This window comes from Argiope bruennichi, chromosome 1 (assembly GCF_947563725.1).
Source record: "Argiope bruennichi chromosome 1, qqArgBrue1.1, whole genome shotgun sequence".
In the NCBI taxonomy this organism is placed as follows: Eukaryota; Metazoa; Arthropoda; class Arachnida; order Araneae; family Araneidae; genus Argiope; species Argiope bruennichi.
Window position 1 is genome coordinate 63950025 of NC_079151.1, and position 16205 is coordinate 63966229.

General features: G+C 30.0%; 1 protein-coding gene across 4 annotated transcripts in view; it reads left to right on the forward strand.

The window, feature by feature from the left end:
- Positions 1–16205, forward strand: part of LOC129965557 (xylosyl- and glucuronyltransferase LARGE1-like) — a 281900-nt gene that overhangs the window by 90060 nt on the left and 175635 nt on the right. For all 4 annotated transcript variants that reach the window (XM_056079575.1, XM_056079556.1, XM_056079565.1 and 1 more), the window contains one exon: positions 8938–9000. The gene's annotated coding sequence lies outside the window, so the exon portion shown is untranslated. The remainder of the gene's footprint in view (positions 1–8937; positions 9001–16205) is intronic.

Below are 16205 nucleotides of genomic sequence, written 5' to 3' on the forward strand. Positions count from 1 at the left end.
ATATCAATTTGTAGGTGGCTGTCGTTTTGACCGTGATTGACGGATAAGTGCGAAGAGGAGAGGAAAGGCCTTGATGCATTTAGGGTAGGAGGTGGGGATTCTTCACATATATGTGCACTGTTACAGTGAGTAAAAGGCAGTAATAGTTAGGTTTGCAATATATATATATATATATATATAGTTAAAAAAGTTTGCGCATGCTAAACAAGATCACAGAGACAAGGGAAGGAACTAAAGCTGTAGATCATGAAGATTACGTCAACCAAATGCTTTGTATCATATACATATAATATCACTAAATCCATAATGAATAATAATAGAAAGTTATCATTCGTGATCAAAAACAGTTATCGAATATCCGATAGTTATGTTTACTTGATACTTCTGCACACTTTGATACAATTGCACCCAATCCTGTCTCTTCGATTTTGAGTGATTTTTCATGCAGGAAAATAATTTTTGCGGCTAATTCACTTTCCAGGGTCATATCATTGGGAGAAGGGCTACACCCTTTTGATGATTAAGAACTTATTGGAGAGCTATTTAAAGAAATTTTTTATTGTAATCAATTAGCTCTAATTGCATAGATACTGAAGGAACTAGGAATTCGTAATTTTCTTGATAACATTGTGAATATTGCAATTTATTGATTTTGGTATCTTGCGTATTCTTTTTTCTTCTTCTTATATTGTCCTCATCAATGTGACGCATGAGCAATGTATGAGATCATGTCTTTTTTTTTTTAAAGCGATTGTGTTTATAGGCCGGAATAATATTTGTAAATTTCGATATGCACAATAAAATATACTCATTTGAATCGCAGGGTAGAATATTACACCTATTGCTACCAGATGTGTCTCCATACTTAATTCTGAGATATTTACTAAGCAAAATTTGATTTTAATCGGGCTTTCGATTTTAATTAAGAATTAATAAAAAAAATATCGTTTTTCTATACTTATTTCGAACCATATTGTATAATAAAATCCATTTTTGCGCTACTTTAAAATATAAAAAGTAATAAATTTTCCATTGGTATAAGCTTTGTTTCCGTGCATTTTTCTCTGATTTTTATAATTTAAAAAATATATTCAAGTGTATTTTTCGACAAAGCTTGTCATTATTTAAAATACTGGACATATAAGTAGTGCGACGATATTAAAAACATTTTAATCCACATACTCGCTTACGTCGAGATCATACCTGCTTACGATATCAATTTATTACGCTACTATTTAATTACGAGCATTTTAATAATAATAAAATGAAGGTAGAACTGCTCGAAATATTGAATAGCCTTTAAATTTTTTAGTTGGCTCTTTGAATATTTTACAAGTTATACTTTGCAATTCTGTAAGTTCTATTGAAACATTTGGGAATATACTATGTTTTATTCGTTTCCAAATATCAGTATTAATAATATTATAATGATTAGGGTTGCTGCATTGCTTAAAGCAAAATCTCATGCATATAACAGAAAAAATACATTTTCGTTTAATTAGACCCAAGGTTTTTATTTATTGACTACTTCGTTATCTTCAATGAATAATTTGCAAAAAAGAATGTTAGAACGAAATAGTGTGCAATCATTTCTCATCACATGCTTTATATCATGTGCTATTAGAATATGAATTATTTAACTTATTTATTAACAATGATAAGTAATAATTATAAAATGTAAACATTTTTTTTAAAATTTCTAATTGCCTTTGCCGATTGGCTGGTTCTCCAAAAATATTAGGTATTTTTAATTTTTATTAAATTTTTTTTTGCATACTTTATGATTCTTTCACAGAAATGCATATGAACATTAAATTGTGCTAAACTTTAAAACTGTTAGATGCTTTACGCTTGTTCTGTTTATTATGTACATGAACCTTCATATTGGAGTCGAATCACGGGACAACATTTGGTTATTAAAAACTTAAGTGCCTAGATAATCATTTTGAAATTATACACTGTCTTCTACAGCAATGTGTATTTTCACTCTCTAATATAATGAACGGAATCTTTCTTCCTTAACTTTAAACAATGAAATAAAATCATTAATTATTGGATGGAGCAATGAAAACGATTTGAATTTCATTGCCACAATGAAATGTATTGCTGAAAATAATGCAACAGAAAAAAATGTCAACATTCAAGGGAAGGGTACGCTATTACAGCCACTGGAAATGAATTGGTATTGTTAAAAAGAATTTTTAAATGTTGTTAAAATCAATTTTGTGTTGTAATATTTTCAATATATTTAGAGCATCAAAAATTCGCTTTAAATTTTTCTTTAAAAAAATTCCTTTAAAGTATACATTGTAACTTTTTAAAGTATATCAGTGTTCGAATTGGGTAGATCTTAAAAGCAGCAATACACGCGTGCACATACATATACACCCAGATAGACAGACGAACTTCCTTTTTTAAATGTAGACACCTTTATGCATTCATAAAATATGATTTTATTTTAACTCAATACAGAAGTATTAAATTTTAACATGAAAAGTAATTATCTCTTCTTACGTCCTTCAGTTTAATTTTACGCGATGTATATAATTAAATGAAACTGATATTCTATTTCGTGAATTGTGCGTCTCAAATTTGGCGACTTGGCACGGAAGGCACTGTAATGAGCTCTTCCCACCTTTTTAATATTTAATTTTTTTTTTCTGTGTCGCCGAAAGCAAAATAAAATAATAATAATGAAAAAGAAATACATATATATAAAAAAAGGATCTAACGTGCTTCCGTTTTGGTAGCTACCTACCTTCCCACAATACATTTGACGAGACTTTTTTCCTGCGAAAAGAATTTTCTTCCCAAGTAATGAATCATTAAAAACGACCATTCGACTATTAAATTCATTCACTTTCACGTCTCGCCCGTTTCTCTTCTCCTGTTTTTAAGTATTAATTGTTTCAGGACCACCTGAACACTCCTCTCTGAATATCTATTCTTAGTTTTTAACCATGTGTTCCCGTGCCAGAACAGAGAAGCTCTCTCTCTCTCTTTTTTTAATTTCATTTTTCACCCAGTGGTAAAATGAATTGGGAAGGCGTTGATCGTACAGACAGACTATTCGTCCTCAAAAGAGGACTGAAGAAAAAAAATTGTAAAATAAAAAGGTTCCGTCCCACTATCTTTGGCTTGAGTGATGAACCAGTCCTCGTAACTTAATTACATTTTTTATTCGATTTTTTGGAAAAGGAAAATTTCCAACTCCTAATGAAATATTCATAGAGATCCCAGCTTTTATAAAGAGGGTATCTAGCCCTATAAATATTAATAGGGAGCACGGTTTAATCACTTTGGAAAAGGTGAGCACGCGTGTTGGTGACATGGACGGTCATGCGAAGATTTTTTTTATAGTTATTCTACCATAGTGAACCCCCCCCCTTTTTTTCTTCTTCTATTCCTTTGACGACGCTGAAAAAGAAAACAAAGTGTGTCACGCTTGTGGTATGCAAATGGATAGATAATTAGTGTCGGGACGAGGTCGAATTTTTCGATATCTTTCCGATAAAAGGAAGTCGCGATTTGAATATTGATTAAATCTCTATCAAAAGACGTGACTATTTCTCGGACAGTAGTTCGTTTTTTTTTTTTTTTAAAAAAGGGTATTTTGGAAAAAAAAATTTATCTTTGAACATTTTTCTTACTGTGAGGTATTAAAAGGCAGATAAAAATTTAGCAGATTTAAGCAAAGGGTATTTTATTTCACATTTTTCGATTTAAAATAAGTAAGTTGTTCATGGAAATTAATCGCTAATAAGTCACCGGTTTTTTTAAACATATTTTCATTTACATTTTTACGTTTATTAAGATGTAATTTGTATTGGATATTAAACCTTTTCCCAAAGTGTCAGAATTCTGAAATCTTGGACTGTTGTATATTTTAAATAACATTTTTATATTTATAAAAAGGAAATTTTATATTGGATTTTAATTGTCATCCTAATGCGGTTGGCTTCTAGAATTTTGTATAGTTGTATGCTTCCAGTGACAATATATTTTAATATTTTTAGCGTTACAACTTATCCGATTCTTTTTAATTACATTTTGATTTCAAATAGTGGCGTCATCTGGTAGAGAATTTGATGCAAAATTAATTAAAAAAATTTCATATTACACCATTGGTTATGTAAACATTTATTTTTTAATCAGAAAAATCTTAAGGACAAAAGATAATTTTTTGATAATGTCATTGTCAAAAGAAATATAGCTTGACCAGTTTCATTTCAGTAGTCTGTACTTAATAACCTGTTTGCGTTATATAATCTTGTAAAAATTATCTGCATCACCAAATTTTACATAGTGCACTATAGATTATAATTTTGGTATTTTTATCTAACTTTTTTGTCAAAATAAATTATATTTAATTTTGATAATGCGTTGTTGTTTTTTTCTCTCACTATTTCTCTTAAAAAATTTCCTTTATATTAAAATCTCATTTATCAGGACTATTCGAATGGAAATTACCTCCGTCAATTGAAAATTAAAGAGATTAAATTTTAAATAATGGCTTCTTTTCTTTAGAAATGATCTCTCTCAAGTTCGTTATTTGAAATTATAAAAATATTTTTTTTTCCTCTGGATGATTTCTAAATTTATAAAAGACCACTTACCAATTATTACCTAACGCATCATGATATCGACTTCAATGACATTCTAAACAATTCCTTGGCTTTATTAGAAATTATAGGATACATTTTGATTTACATTTCCACTGGTACTATTTTCATTATCTTTTTTTCTTTATCAACGGCTTTTAAGTATCCCTAAAATCGAGTTGTACTGTAATTATAATTATGACGAAATCCCTTCCCTTTTTCAATTATATATATATATATATATATATATATATATATATATATATATATATATATATATATATTTGAAAATTAAAACTTTTAGCAGTTATTTAGATTTGGAAAAAATTTGTTTTGTATATTTTTTCTTGAATTAAAAAAAAATAATTTATCCTATAAAAAATGAGGAAGATGGAAGGGAACCAGGAAAGAAACCTGTATTTTTACCTGCGATGTTAGCAGTGACTCGGAACGTTCGTTCGGGCAGCGTCAGTTAAAGACAGCTGACATTATATTGCCATTTCGTACTTTATTACTCACTGGTGACTGAGTTAGACTGAGTAGTAACCACATTAATCACTATTGACTGACAATAAAATTTTTGCTTATTTTGTATTAATCATTATTGACTGACGATATGTATAATCCGATTTCTTAACAAATTTTAATATGAAGTCGTATCGTGAATTTACATTAATTTCTGATAGAGATTATCTGAGAAATAGGATACCGCGAACTAGACGGAAAGAGCTCCAAAATAGATTTCGCGCTTAATGCGTTACAGTAAATTTTTAAACTTTGAAACGTAGATACTTAAAAAAAAGAAAAGGAAGAGGAATATGGAAGCAATAGATAAAACTGGACTATTGCAAATTTTCAAAATATCTTGGAAAATCTATTTTTCGGTTTTCAAGCTGGTATTATTTGCTGTCTGTGCTATATTCTGTCGGTTTTATTAAGTTCAGTTTGCGTTGTCTGATTTTGTATAGTACAAACAGTCTTAGCGAAAAAAAAAAAAATGTTTATTATGAGTAATAGTGTTCAAATATGTGAACAAAAGTAGCAGGCTTCCATAAATCAGAATGGTTTATATTTTAAAAAGAAAGCCTTTGTTTGGCACTTTTTACTTTTGAAATTTATTGACAACATTGACCAAATTTAAGTCTTAGAACCTTCATCTGTCGTGTTGTTTGATATTTTTGGTGGCCTCATCGGCGCTTTATCCTCAACCTAACCGTACTTAGAAATAATTATGTGTAGTAATTAATTAAATTAGTTTTATTTACTATTTTAATAGTGTATAATAAATAATTATGAAGGACATTATAAGATACGAACATGCACTTCCAAGCGATATTTATGTTTCGCATTATCTGCTGGCGTAACTTGTCAAACCTTGATTTTAATTATTACATATTTGTAATAACCTTGTTTCTTAATAACTTATTGTACTTTTCTTCTTATATATAATCTAAACTAATGGGAAATATTGCTTTAATGATAAACTTATAAAACTACCTAACGTGTTTTTAAAACTTTTTAAAAAACATGTAAAAGGGGCTTGTAAATTTTTAAAGTTGCCTGGTAAAAGAAAAAAAATGGAAAAATGTCTCTTTAAATAAATGGGTCAGGCCGTTGCTATTACATGACACGCAGATGCAAGCAGCAAAGAAACAAAAGAAGTATAATTAATTTTAGTAATCTGCTGTGGAAGTCCTTGTATGCATTCATGTTAATTTCTCCTTTGTTTTTTCCTTTGTTTATTTCGAACAATTAAGTTAAAATAAATTAAAGCTGCTGGCCTTTGGGGTTTATATCGTTTCTTTATTATTTTTAGTCACCCTCCCCCGCTCTAAAACATCGTACAGTTTGCAAAACAGTGGGAGGCAGCTGTTATTTTCTTCATTATTTTCCGCGTTATTTTCCTTTCAAGCGTACCAACTTTATTATTTTATTTTATGGAATTCTGCAATTTAATGGCTTGTTCTTTTACTGCTTTTTTTCCCCTGCATTAGTTTGACATCATAGAAATTATTTTTTTCTTTTGGTTATAGACGCTAATTGTTTGTAATTTTAATGGAATCATATGATAACTGAATTAAGTTCCAAAAACTGCTCTGAATTTTTAAAACTGATTCTTACATATGTTACCGTTAAAGTGTGAAATCCGTTATATCATCGAATAACTAGGTATTTCATGAAATAACTAGACAAGTCAGTTAAATAATATATTGAATTCTATGATTTAACTAAAGGTTCTATAGAATAATGATTACTTGATCATTAAAGTATGAAATACGGCACTCGAAAGGGGACCGGTTCTAACTGCTTTTAGTCAGTGTTGAACTGCTTATAGTACACGTGTGAGAAATTCCAGTCGGACTCGACACGTGTTAGAAATCTCATGTTATATAAGATCAGGTATAAAATGTTCCTCGGCTTTCCATCAATTTTTTTCGCTCTGTGTTGTGTGTGAGCTCGTCGCTCCTGCTTGTAAATAATTATGCCTTCCCGTTATGGATTAAAGAGAATAAAATGAACTTAAAAAATGCAAAGTGTCTTCCGTATCGTCGAACTTCCATCTGCTTCAAAAAATTACGCTTACATTATAATATTATAGTATAATAAATTCCGCTTTTCCTTATTATTTATCCATTAATCATCCGCAATAGGGATAAAATGTATTTTTCGAGAGATTTTAGCTATTTATGGTCAATTAATTTATAAAATAACTTTGAAATTGTTTATTTTTCACTTTAACGGTCTGTCGTTAGTTATTTTATAGAATAACTAGGTAAAGTATAATTTTTTTTATTTGTTATATACTTTAACTGATTTGACTTGTTATTTCATGAAATGCCCGAATTATACACTTTAATAACGGTAACATATAATTTTTAATTATTAAATAAGAATGGAGAATTTTTAAAAATCGTGAATTTAATTTTTTTTCTTACTGTATGGCTTTTGAAATTTGTTAATTCTATATGATACATTCATTTCGGAATTATTCATTAATTTCTTATTATTCATCCTATTCATTCCATGTTCTTATTCATCTTGTATTTGAGGTTAGGTCGTCAGTTTGATTTAATATATTTAATCTAATATCCTGTTTGGAAATTGCAAGAAGACTATTATGAAGTAGACCTCATTTATAATTTTAATCTTAGCCACATTGTGCTTGAACCAAAATACTTCTCCAAGGTTATCTACCAATGAGAGCATTCGTGATACTTATCGAATTTAATGTGCATAAGCCCCGTATGAAAGTCGGAAAATTTTCGAAGGATCGAACGCAGATTCAAAGACAGTTAAACTTAAAAATCTTTTTATAATACAAAATAGCGAGAAGAGGAAAAAAAACTGAAAAAATATCAAAATCTTATCAAAAATATTATTTTTTATGCCATAAGAAGGATTTTGAAAATATAAATGGGTTTAGACGTTTTAATATCGTTTATATTTATAGGAAAGTAATTACAATAGACTAAGGTTTTACACATACTAAAGATTCAAAATCTTCTTTTTTATGTGTTTGAAATTTTCAGTTAATGAATCCTTTATATTCCTTACAAAATAATAATAATCTGCTTTTCACGGGTATAGTATTCAACAAAATTTATAATGTTGGAAAGGGGGATTCAGTGATTGCTCACTATTGGTATAAAAATGGCTATGTCATCTGTCATAAAATCATTGTTTCAACTTGAAATAAGTTAGTAAAATAAAATTATAAAAATAACATTATTTATTGCTTCTTCCTCCACTGCTACTCATCCACTCAAGTCTTATTGGTCATGACATCATAGCTATGGAATTTGCATAAGAGAAAATATAAACAGTGCATCTAATTTAGTTGGAAAAAAAAACGATTTTGAGTCTTGAAAAAGTGTATAACAAATAACAGATAACTTATATAAAACCGGCGTTAAAAAAATATTACTGAGCTAAATCTTGAAACATCTCATGGCGCTCAGTTCTGTAGCAAATAGCTACGTTTCCAAGTAAATGAGTGAAAGATCATAGCGGAACGAAAGACTAATAAAAAGTGTCAAATACTGATGAGTAAGAGAGATGCAAATGCATGCAAGCGGAACAAAGGAACATTGGTTTTTAGCTATGATTTTAAAATTTTTCTTATTGTTGCAATATTTGAAAAATAATGCAAGTAATAAAATTATTATATTTTTCTGAGATTGGGTACTTTTGTTCTCTTGCAGCTTAAATGTTTCATCTGTTAAACGTATACTCTGCATGCTTTTTAATATTAAATTTATACATCGTTTCTTTCTTTAAATTAGTTTCTAATATGTCGTATAAAGGAAGTACGAGTAACCTATATTTTTTCTTGCAGATCATTGCCTTCCGTTTGTTTGACTTGATAAGAGTAGAGTGATTTCAGTTCTTTACTTGAAAGGTAAGTAAATAATAATAATAATAACAGCAAGAACTATTGGTTAAAATGTAAATTTAAATTAACTTTACATTTAAATTTGTATACAATTTAAACGGTGTTCAAATATAAAATTACAGAAACTTTTGAAAAAAAAAATACTTTTATTCGTATACCAACGAGAATAAAATAATTTTAAAATTCAAATATGAGTAAAATATTTCTTAAAGACTTTGAATTTTAAACCCATTAAAGGTATTTTTTTTTTATTTAATGAATTTTTCAAGAAAAGTTTTTCGTAATGATGATACATGAATCACAGGTTCCCGCAATTTTATATTGACTTCCAAAATTTTATTTAAGAATATTCTACTTTTTAATCAATACTTATATAAAAGCTCTATGTGTGTGTGTGTGTGTGTGTGTGTGTGTTACCGCTCTACAGGCCAGACCGTTTGACCTACAGCTACCAAATTTGGTACATGTATACCTTGGAGGTCGGGAATGTGCACCTGGGGTCCCTTTATTTGAATTTTTAATTAGAATTTTAATTATTAATTAAAAACTAACTTTCCCGCCAAAAACATCTTTTCATTCTCCCCACCGCCAAATGACTAAGGCTTCAGTTTTTTCCCCCACTCTAATGAGGCTAGTCTTAAGATTTTTCGGCCGATTATTTCAAACGATTCTGTTTATTTTTTTAATGTTTGATGCATTTAAAATGAAACATTGTTAATGAATCGATCTTTCAGATTCAATCTGAAGTACTTTTGAATTAAAATAAAATAGAATAAAGGAAATTAAAAATGTATAATCTGCATAGCGTTACCCCAACTGGCGTAGAAAAATTCACGCATTTGCGTTACCGTAACTGGCGTTGAAAATTCACGCATGCGCATTGTGTTCTGATTGTTGACAATATTATCAATGGATGATTCTTGATTTAAATTATTTTTAGGTTAGTTGCACGCTTTTGTAATTAAATTGTATTTATGTTAGTTATATATTTTTTGTATATGCTTATAGTTTTAAGTACATCGTTTTTTAAGTAGTTTTTTTAAACCTGTTTTCAACCGATTATTTTAAACGATTCGTTTAATGTTCTTAGTGTTTTATGCATTTAAAATTAAATATTGTTAATGAATCGATCTGGTCATGATGAATCTGAGAACATTTTGTTGACAAATTCTTGAAATATTATATAAATTAACAAAGATATTCTTTAGTGCCCATAAAGTTTAAACGCTCAGAAACTGTTTTCAGTAATCATATTACTAAAAAATACTTTGTTTCAGTAAAAAATATTATTATATTAATTGCAGATTAATCTTTTCCACTTTAATTTAAAGTATAAATTCTACGGGACCTAACAGAAAATTAGAGAGGTACATATTACGTTATGACTGAAGGCCTTTATAATATTATGAGTGAATTATATGACTATCAAAATTTGAAGTTTTAAAATATTTTGATGAAGAAGCTATTAAAGTAGGAATTGTATAAAATATTTAATTATTAAAATTTTAACGAACATTAAGATTGGCGAACCGGCTGGTCGCCAAATGCGGCTAGTATACTGATAAAAGAATGTTTATAAACATCTTTGAACTTTTTTTTATTATTATTTCTATCTTTTATCTTGGGAATTGCCTAATGTTCATAATTCTTTATAAATATTTGACAATCCTATTATCAGTTTTTCTGTCTTTTGACGAATTAATGCCTTTGAAATTGAATAAAAATTTTAATTATATTATCAATTAAATAATAATTATGTCTTGAAAATAATTCAGTAGTACAATTTCATGGCAAACAATATTATTCAAAATTATATTTAGTTTGTCAAACTATATTCTGAACCTAGTGTATCAGGAATTAAAGAAAAATGGACCTCAAAACTCCATCTTTACAAACGTAAAACAATTTAAATAAAAGCGTTTAAAAATGAATATCATTTTAATACAATAGACTTGTTACAAATAAAGATACATTGTGAACTAGTGCTGACTTGATCGTCAATTAATTCTGCTGGTGATACATAGGCGCGCTTGTCCCGTGAGTCAACTCTTCAAAGATGGTGAATGAGATATGTGAAGGAACTCATAATTTGTGTTGTGACGTCGGATATTAGCTCTAAATTACAACGAATGATTGAACCTTGTGTTAATTATACTAATGATTTGATACATGTGAAAGGGAAGTGGTAGGTTTCGCCAGACGTCAATTGCGTATCTAATTAAGTAAGCTTTGAATTTGGATTTTTTTTCCTTATTGGATTCTGAAGTAAAAGATGTATTTAATACTTTCCGACTGTGAATGGTTTTACTGTAAACTGGCTCTTCTGTGCAGTCTTGTTCAATATAAATTGAAATTGTCAAAATATTGACATTGATATGAATTTTCATTAGTGGTCAGAATTAATACATTGTCAGATTTGTTTGGATGCCTTAGAGGGACTGATTATATAAAGATCATTTTGTTTTATGTTAATTGTATCGGTATTATAATTTATAACGCAGTTTTAAAAGGAAATGGAAATATATTAAACATTGTGATGTCAAAATAAGTATATTTCTATAATTATTATTTATTTGTTGATGTTTACTCATAAAGGCAAAAGAAAACGTAATCAAATTATGTTTTAAAAGAAATTTTCAACACTATTTAATATAATGTAAATACTTGCAAATAACTTTGATTTAAACAGGTTTCAGCTGTCGAGCCCATCAAATTCTTCAATGATTTGCAAAGCCTGATTATACCATCTAGGAGCCCTTGGACAATGTACGCTTCGGGCGTCCAGCTTTCCCCTGTTTGACTTTCAAAATAAGATATTTTAAAAGCGTTTTAAATAGTAAATTTTCAAAAACCGATATAGTAAAGGATTATATTCTAGATCACTAGAATATAATCTATTGATCTAGAATATCTTATCATATCGTATCTTTCATACTTAAAAAAATGCAGAATTAAAATTTAAAATTAACTTAGAACATCAAAAGAAAGGGGGAGAATTTATTAATCCATTCTAAATATTATTTAATTATTGAATCGGACATTTTTTTGTTTTGGAATTATAAAGCAAAGTAATTAGAAGCTTACAAAAAGGTTATTAATTAAGAATGTTGCTAGAATAATATTCGGACATTTAAACTAATTATACCATCGAATGCACGGTCTTTGTGAATTCAATAAAAATACAACATTAATTTACTCTAAAGCTTTCCCAAAAGATCTCAAAGTCTTCCTCAAGGCCCTAGTCAGAGGTCAGCTGTGACTATTTAGCAATCCATCCCTGATGGTTGGAATGGTTAAAAAAAAACCTGATGTTATTCTACGGTTATAAATGGCCACAGGAACGAAGTTACAACATAGTGTTTTGTTCTTTCTGTATATAATATTCAGATAAAGACAAAACGTCTGTTTTAATAATGAAATTCAAGATCTTGTTATTTGTGGAAACTATTTATTCTTTTAGTTGCGTATCTTACTTTTCAAACGGCCGGCGTCCTGGCATAGGGGTAGCGCGTCTTCCCCGGATCTGGGCGTCCCGGGTTCGAGTCCCGGTTTGGGCATGGTTGTTCTTCTGTTGTTCTATCTGTGAGATGTGTGAATGTGCCCTCCTGTAAAAAGGGGTTGTGCAAGCGAATGAATGATGCGTGAGTGGCAAAGTCGTACTCTTGGCCCTAGTTGGCGCTGCTATAAAAAATAAGAGACGTCCCCCTCAGGCTTAAATCGCTGTCTTCGTAACAGCGGGCTTGTCAGTGGCAAGTGCCATAAGAAACAAACAAACTTTTCAAACGGGTTGGAATTTAGCCTATTTTCTGTTTTATCTCGCATTTTCATATACTTGTATGTTTTTCTCTTATAGTTGTAATAGCGTTGTATTTAAAAGCAAATAGCTCCGTTCCAGAAGTATTTAGATTTATTTCCTAAATTTTATACCTAAATTGTGACTTTAAAAATTGGTCATTGGAAAGTTAAGCAACTAAAGCAGTGCAGAACGTCATGAAAGGTAGGTTTTATTAAATTTCAAAGCATTGCTGAATTCTGAAAATAAATATATTTTCGAAGGGTATATTCAATTTTCACATTGAAAAGCTAAATTAATGTTTATTTTTTCTTTAAATCTGGTGTATACGAATAAATGTTCTTTGGTGTTCGAACCTTTTTATGGCCATAAAAATCTCAAGAATGTTGAATTTTCTTTTTATTTTTTAATCTTTTACGTTAGTTATGATAAAATTTTAAATCTTAAGGTCTGAGACGGTGTTGAAGAGCCGTTTTGTTAATTTGAGTAAGTAAAACTTTTTTCTCCTCAGAAAGGGGGAAAATATATCATTTACCTTACTTTGAGTCGAAAAAATTTATCATTACCTGTAATAATGAAATAAGTGATAAAAAGTATTTTTTTAAAAATAGTTTGTTGATTCTTTAAATGTTTTTGTCCTGTTGGTGGATTATCTCAGTATATCACATCAAAGATATTTTTTGTTTTGCTTTATTATATCTGGTATGGAACCCACGAAGGAAAAAGGCTTGGAAAATTGATTAGTTTGGAGCTTGTTGATTTATGTTAAAATTTCGATACTAAAAATTCTGCGCAAAGTGACCTTGATTTCTTTTGTATATTTTCGTGTGGACATCCTTATCCAATCAATTTGATTGTAACTCTTTAAGTTAAGATGTTTATCTTAACTATTTGTATACAGTTATTGAGAAAATAAATGAAGTAAGCGTCTCGGTTTTCCAACTCCACTTAGTTTTATTTGTTATATTTATATAATCACAAACAACTCTAAATAATTTTAAATTTTCATATGTGATTAAAAGTGTGTATTGATTATTGCTAGGGGGCTATGTTCCGTTGTGCTCTAGCTCCTTTTTATCCACACCACCAAGAGCAATGGATATCGTTTTCCCATTTTCTGGAAAGAAATCCTATCTGCATGTGGTTTGGAAGGGGGTGGAGCTGTTATCGAGATGCTCGCGGGCGGGCAATCGGCTGGATAAATGAAGAGCGATGTCTCCGTGAAAATATGGCTTTGTGTTGTCGAAAAAGCCACGTGGGGGCCTTTAAGGTATTAACTGCGATCTCTGGCGCGGAACCCCCGACTCCTTAACAAATGGCGCCTTCATCCCGCGCGCTCTCACCCAGCTGCGTCTTTTCTTACCACCCCACTTTTCTTTGTTGGGAAGAGAAGGGAAAAAAAAATTCACATTCAGCTCTTTTCTCGACAGGAATACTTCTCAGTTCGATGAGATCCCTCTGTACTTTCCTCCAAGCCCCCTTTCGCACTCTCACTTCTGTTTCTGGGTTGAGGGTTAACCGCCTGCGTAAAATTTGCTTTTTCTGAAATCTGCCTTTGCTTTGCTTTGTTCCTGTGTTCAGTACCTCATTGAAGCCGGTTCTTTTGTGGTGGTTTACTATAGATTTACTTTCTGGAAACGTGTCGCAAAAGGCGTTAGCAGTTGCCATTTTGCTATCTTTTCCCCTAATGTTTGATTTTTCAGTAGTTGTTGGAGAAAGGATGGTAGAAAAGAAAAATATATCATCCCTTTATTCAATAGGGTTTATGTAATATTTCCGGCGGCGAACTATTTTCCTACAGAAACAAAATGAATCAACCATTCTATGTACGAATTTCATCCTCGTGCACGTTTCCATATTACATAAAATAGGGTGCAAAGTTGATGCTTCACATTTTTATTCTCTTTATTTTCTATGACAAAAAAATAAGAAATTTTGATTCTACTGTTTATTAATTCATGTTTTAAAATTTTGCACGGGCTTTTTATAAATACAATGCCTTGAAACAGAAGAAAAAAAAGTAGAGAAATAATAATGAATAATGGTGTGAAACGTTTTGAGCCAGTATTCTCTTATATTTCTAGACCTGATTTTGGAACGGTAAATAAATGTACATTCTTTTTTGTTGAATTATGTGTTACATCTTTCTTGGAGACAATATACTTCCGCTTGTGTGATGCAGAAGTTTGAAGCATGTAGAAGTACCAACTCAGGCGTCATCCTTTTCATCTAACCGCGATTCAAAATACAAAGCTCGTCTGAAAATAGTTCTAGAGTTGCTGTGTGAAACCAAATGAGGCAATTCCAAAACGTTCTCTCTCAGTGTTTCTCATGTTGTTTCCGCACTCACTTGTAAAATTTTGATATTGGGCTAGACCGTGAACAATTTGAGTATTTATTTTCAATGTCCTGCATGTGAGAATTGTACTTTTTGTTTATTTTTAATCATATGCCAGTGGCGAACACTGTATCATCTAGGGTTTATTTGGCGATTAATCGCTGTGATGTGGTTAATACAGTAGCACCAGAAAATTAAATGTGTGTTTTTGTCGTCGCCCCGTATGACCGATTGAAATTAAAATTTGAAATAGAACTACAATTGGAGTCATAAGATCACATACTTCGTTTGTTGTATTTTAAAAAGTAAGAAAGAGAAAAACGAGGAAACATTAGGAGTTACCATATATGAGAATGCAGATTTTCGATTTTCCCTGGTGGCATAACAATGCTACCTTAGCTTGTTAATGTAACCATCATCGCTGATCGGTCTCTTTAAATGAATGTGACGTGTAATTAAAAAGAGAATGGCCCAGAAATAGGGTCTGTTGGCTACTTTTTAATAACCTTGTTATGTTTTACAGGCGTGACAGGCGAAAAGCGGGTTTCGGCGTTTCTGGAATCGAATTTTGTCTTCTTTAGATTGACTAATTTCTTTAATGGGACAATACAATATTTTTAATCATACGCATTTTTGTTTGAGTTTATTCAATTTATTTGTTAATTAATTTTACTTATTTTATTTTTCGGAGTTTATATTGGGCAGAATTCATTAATTTACGAAGCTTAATATTTTTTATTCCAAGCCTGTGTTATGCTTGTATTCAAAATTTGTTATCGATACTAAACAAATATAAAAATTCTAAAGTTCAAATCAAATTTATTTTAAAGTTTTTTACACAGCATAATATTGTCAAGAATTATCTAATAAGAGGGTAATTCTATAAATCCTTTCATTTCCTATAAAATTAACACTAAAAAAATGAAATATAATCATATTGAAATTTACTGAAAAGAAAAAATTAATTATTGCTCGTGTTACAATTCAACCATTATAAGTCCATTTTCTTTAGTTTATTGTCTTCATGTGAATCAGCAGCAGTTATGTTTAAACATACGATGTAATCACGCAAGAATTTAT